This window comes from Pteronotus mesoamericanus, unplaced genomic scaffold (assembly GCF_021234165.1).
Source record: "Pteronotus mesoamericanus isolate MK-2021 breed Mesoamerican mustached bat unplaced genomic scaffold, CSHL_Meso_final contig_68, whole genome shotgun sequence".
NCBI classification, from domain to species: Eukaryota; Metazoa; Chordata; class Mammalia; order Chiroptera; family Mormoopidae; genus Pteronotus; species Pteronotus mesoamericanus.
This window is the reverse complement of record NW_026555234.1, coordinates 20405169-20411493: the sequence shown is the minus strand read 5'-3', so window position 1 is coordinate 20411493 and position 6325 is coordinate 20405169.

Genomic DNA, 6325 nt, shown 5'->3' with positions numbered 1-6325 from the left:
TATAAAATAATGATTACAAAGCATTTCATAGTTTTCTAATTTTTCTGGACTACTATAAAAAGATCAAACACAAATAAAAAAGAAAATAAGTGAATTTTAATTTATTTTTCAACCCGAGTTGATTTCAAGAGTTGGGAAAGATGTGATGATAAAGAAGAGAAAATCAAATGAAATAAAAGGCTGACATGAACTTAAAATCAATAAGAAAATATTACAGCTGCAGACTGTAGGAAACCTTTAGTGAAAATCCCACTATATAAATAAGAAATAAATCAAACCTCAAAAAGCTGAAGAGATTTGCTTAAGATTACAATATTACAATAATTCAGAGCCAGAGCCAGAGCCAGGGTCATGTGTAAGACCAGTCCTTCTCCAACTAGAGACTAATAAAAGGAATAAAAAAAGGATTAAAAAAACAAAACGTAGACCTTAGGTCTCTGCTTCACCTGGAGGCTCTATCTATTCTGTTGGTTCAGGGTGATGCCATAAAAATCTCTCCTTGTTTTTGATAATTTTTCCTTATATTTATGTCTCTGAGCAACCACAGGAGGAAGGATGGTTGGGTTTACATCCAAGTTCAGGTATACTCTCCACACTTTGGGCAAGTCTATCTTAAAATATATTTAATAGCTTATCACTTCAAAGTCATAAGGCAGGTGAGCATATGTATTCCCAGGATTGTCTTCATATAATAATCAGTATCTATGGATAAGGTCCTGATTTCTGCACTTTTAAGAAACTTCACTGTGATATTTCACTATATCACTGGTGTAATGTCTCTTTGAATGAAGGGAGGCCATGCTTCCTTACTTCATATGAGATACTTTTTGCAGACCCTGTCTCATAAGAGGTACTCAGTAAATATGTGATGCTCAAATGATCAGCTCTAATGTGCAATTATGAGTGGTAAATCTTACTACATTTCAGTGTTTTAAAAAATAATTTGTGCATGCCAGCGACTGGATATGAAGGATTTTGTTTTTGTCCCTTTTTAAACAAAGGGTTTGCTTTTGCACATTTTTTTTTAAGAATACCAGTTGCTGCTCCGGACTCTTTAGAACAAAAAGAAAGTCAGTTTGGGCATATACAAATGATGCATTTTAAGGATGTGAAGAATTCACACTTGTTTTTATATTTGAAAGATGTTAATCAAATTAGAAATCTCTAATAAACGTATCTAAGATATTTTAAAAACTGAAGTGAAAATACTAATGATAATATTAACAGAGGCGAAATATACCTGAAGACTGAAATAAACCTGGAACAATCCAGTTTCTGTATACCTTTTGCTTTCTCCAAGAACAATTTTTGCGAAATAGTCACTAGGCTGTCGAGATAACCCACATAGACGATGTTATTAACATGCAATCCTCCTCCCTGAAACAGTTTACATATGCAATATACAGCATCTGGACCTTGTAATTGAATTTTTGAGGTTCACTGTGATTTGGGAGTTGCATATGGGTCAGTAATCATTATCTGGACACCATCATTCATAGTACACATATAATTAATCAACTCATTAATCATGGAGAAAGAGTCTCAGGGAAGACTAGCTCTCCTATTTCTTAAACAAATATTTTACCCTTGAGCTGTAAAAGTAGCATCTCCATTAGCCATTGCTTCAGATTGCTGTTCGTGATTTATTTAGAGAGCTTTTAGAATAAGGTCTGTAAGAAGAGTCAATATAAAAATCTTTTAAGCACAAGACCCATTATATATAGCCAAAGAATTTAATCACTTTCTGGTTAAATCATTGCTTTGGATCTTTATCTTCCAAAGCTAATGTCAATAACACTTTATTTTTAATTTAACTAAATTCAGCCAACTGTAGGGAAAACAAATCATGCTCTTTTTTATTATTAGTTTTAGTAGATGGTTACCAAGGTAAAACTGGTAATTAAGGAAAGCAAACTATTCCTCAGGTTTTCTTGTTTGTTTGTTTGTTTTTGTTTTTGTTTTTGTTACACATTAGCAAGCCCAGGTTGATTAAGAGAGACATTTTATAGATGCATAAAGGAAAAAAATGTCTGTAAATATATTTTCTCAATTTCTTGGCTCATTAGCTAATCGGACCTAATGATTTTCTTTTCCATATTTGTCAATCCCACTATTTGCTATTTTTCCTCTACTTTTAGCACTGACTTATCCTCATATTGCACTGACTTACAGTATGACCTACAAATATCCTTGTAGAGAGACATACAGCAATGCTATAAAAAAGAAACTAATTGTGTCAGATAAATACCATCCTAAAATGATAAAAAAATATAATCGGATATCAGCTCAAGGTAGAGACAGGAAAGGCTGTTTATAGAGATGCTGTGAAATGAATGCAAAGCTTAAGGAAAATGAACAGCTGTTTGCTATCTTCACTGAAGCTAGAAATAACTTAGGCTTAAAATGAGAGACGTGAAAAAGAGATATCTGTCTGCAGATTTGTAACAAGATTTCTAGTCAGGAACCATGCAATCCATAGAATTTTATTTCTTGTTAGATGCAGAGAAATATGAGATAATTTAGGGACTATTCAATTTAGAGCTAGAAGGAACAATCAATCGATGTTTTAAAAGTTCCTCTTTTCCTAATATCACACTCTAGATTTCTTGGAGTCTCAGTTTTCTAGCTAGGAGCCTCTCTGCTTTAATATGATAAAATATCACACAGATCAAGGCTTAAACTTGTAGCTATTTCGGTCAAGGTGCTACAGACGATAATAAGTAAAGGCAAGACAAAGCTGAGCTCCCAAAGTTTTAGATCTGTCACTTATGGCTCACAGTTTAATCCAGTTTTAAATGCTTTTATTGGAGAATTGGCCATGGAAGACACATTTGCTTCTTTCTTATTATCTAGGCACTAAAAACATTTTCAATATAAATGAGATGCATTCCCAACTATCAAATTTGTCTGTGTCCCTGTTCCATGGTCTTTTGGGACTTCTTGTTCTCTATACTGTTAAGTAAATGAGTGTGGGGCAGAGTGATATGGGATGTGATGCCAAATGCAGAGTTGTGGGTGAAGACATGGAGACAAAGGAACCATTTCAAATGAAATAAAAAAAAATATGGCAATACTGTTTTAGATGAATATAAGAAGAAAGAAAGGAAACATGCCACAGAAAATCCTGTGTGTTAAGCTTAATAGTTTCATGGATTGTTTCAAACATATTTTAGCTGTGGATATCTTTTTTTTTCAAAAGAAAGCTTTTGATGGAGTTTAATATGACAATCAGATAAACAGAGTTGCAATTTATTATGGAGGACACCGAAATAGTTTCAGGAAGCCGTTTCTGCTCACATGACGTTAGTTTTAAAACTATACCCTCTATGCTAGAGGCAAGTTTTTAAAAAATATGTTTTATTGATTTTGCTATTACAGTTTTCCTGGTTTTTCCCCTTTTGCTCCCCTCCATCCAATACCCCTATTCCCTCCAGCAATACCCTGACCTTAGTTCGTGTCATGGGCCGTGCATGTAAGTTCCTTGGCTTCTCCATTTCCTGTACTATTCTTAACATACCCCTGTCTATTTTGTACCTACCATTTATGCTTCTTAATCCCTCCACCTTTACCCCCATCTTCCCCCTCCCTGCTCCCAGCTGATAACCCTCAAAATAATCTCCATATTTATGATTCTCTTCCTATTCTCATTGTTTTCTTAGTTTTTGGTTTTGTTTTTTTTTTAGATTCAGTTGCTAGTAGCTGTGCATTTGTTTCCATTTTAATGTTGATACTTTTTACTTTCTTCTTTTTCTTAAATAAGTTCCATTAACATTTCATGTAATAATGACTTGGTGATGATGAAGTCCTTCAGCTGTACCTTGTCTGAGAAGCACTTTATCTGCTCTTCAGTTCTAAATGATGGCTTTGCTAGATAGAGTAATTGAAGTTGTAGGTCCTTGTTTTTCATCACTTTAAGTACTTTTTGCCAGTCCCTTCTTGCCTGCAAAATTTCTTTTGAGAATCAACTGACAGGCTTTTGGAAATTCTTTTGTAGGTAACTCTCTGCCTTTTTTCTTGTTGCTTTTAAGATTCTCTCTTTATCTTTAAACTTTGGCATTTTAATTATGATATGGTGTGGTCCTCTTTGGGTCCAACTTGTTTGGGACTCTTTGTGCTTCCTAGACTTGTATGTCTATTTCTTTCACCAAATATGGAAAGTTCTCTTTCACTATTTTTTTCAAATAAGTTTTCAATTCCTTGCTGTTCCTCTTCTCCTTCTGGCACCCCTATGATTCAGATGTTGGTATGGTTCGTGATGTCCCAGAAGCTCCTTATACTATTCTTGTTTTTTTAAATCCTTTTTTTCTTTTTGATGTTCTGTTTGAATATTTATTTATTCCTATGTTTCAAATTGTTGGTTTGAGTCCTGGCTACATCCCCTCTACTGTTGGTTCCCTGCAGATCTTTTTTCTTTATTTCACTTAGTGTAACCTTCATTTCTTCCTGTTTTTTAAAATTTTATTTTATTGCCATACTTAGTGAGTTCTTTGAGCATCCTGATCACCAATGTTTTGAATTCTGCATCTGATAGGTTGGTTATCTTTGTTTTATTTAGTTCTTTTTGTGGAATTTTGTTATGTTCTTTCATTTGGGCCATATTTCTTTGCCTCCTCAATTTGGCAGCCTCAGCATGTTTATTTCTCTGTATTAGGTAGAGCTGCTTTGACTCCCTGTCTTAGTAGTGTGGCCTGTAGTAAAAAAGCTTCCTGTAAATTGTGCAGTGCAGAGCTTTAGGTAATTGCCAGGGCAGAGCAACCTGCTTCACCACGTTGTGGCTCTGTGTAGGGGGACTGCTCAGACAGGGGACAACACTGCTGCCTGGCTTCTGGAGGTTTGCCTGGCACTTGCCCCATGTGACTGGGTCCCTTCCAGCTATTGCCTTGGTGCTGAAACTGCATATGTTTTAAGTCCATGAGGGTCCTTTAAGTGGGGTCTCTTGAAAACCAGTCTCTTCAGCTTCCCCAACAAGCGCTGGTTCTTACAGCCAGAAGTTATGGGGATTTATCTTCCTGGCACCGGAACCCTGGGCTATGCTGTCTAGCCTGGGGCTGGGATTGTGTCTGTATGGATCTGGCTTCTTTACATTCTTGCTTGTTGGACTTCCATACAGCTCGATTTTCTGTTGGTTCTGGATGTTATTTTTTTTGAAATATGGTTGTAATTCAGTCGTTGCACAAGGAGGTGCAGCATGTTTACCTATGCCTCCATTTTGACTAGAAGTCACTAGAGGCAAATGTTGAATCAGCAAAGGGCTATTCTTACCTTCATGTGGCAACATGTGGTTGTTCAGACTGTATAAATACAGATCATGAGTGTTCCTATTATGCCTCCTCCCTTCAGCCAGCTGCTTTCACACCACCCCTGGATGACAGTTGGACCAGGAAAGAAAGAAAGGAGATGGTACTTTGGTCCCCTGATTAAGGGGGGTAGTGAGAGAAAGAAGAGGAAGTAGCATTCATTCCCCACCCCCAGTATTTACAGGGCTGAATTAAGCAGTATAAGATTATTTAAAATGGAGGAGTAGTTAATAGCATTCTGTTACATCTACTTAAAGGAAAAAAAAAAAACCCTCAAGATTATTTTAGTTTTTATTATCTTTTTCTTCATGAAATACCCATTACTACCACCTCTGAAGATCTAGTATCTTACCTACTCCTTAAATATTTTTGCTTTTAATGTTCAATGTTCGTAATTTAAAGTATATTTTCTCCACTATCTTTCCTTTAAGATTAAACTTTTCATGAAAGGCAGGATCATAAATGACTGATATTTATACAGTTATTTTAACTAACAGGCAACAACATATTAAGTGTTAAAATATGACATAATGTATTCTTTAATATCAGAAACAACCCACATCAGTCCAAAGATATACCTACAAATTACATTTCTACATCAATATATGCATATTTGAAATGTGTTTTTAGTAATTTTGCTTTTGAATCATTAAAATGATAATTTCTCAGCTTTTATTGTGTAGAGATTTTTTTTGTTTTGTTTTAAGCATTTTCACTTGAGTAAAATCTCACTGATACCAGGGGCTTATAACTTTGTTAAATTAAGTGAATTAATAAAAACTGGTCAGAAATAAAGTACTAGGTCAAATGAAAATGAGAGCCATCTGTAAAATTGATGTTTAAAAAAGGTAACATCTGTTTACTATTAATTAGCAAAAAACTTTGTTACATATAATCTAGCACTATTGTTCAAAACGACTATCGGTCTCCATTACAGTGGTTCATATATTTCTGTCTAATACCATGTAACAGTCACTGACTCCCTGGGGGAAGAGAGTCCTTCCCATTTCACGGCTGTCATGCTTGAG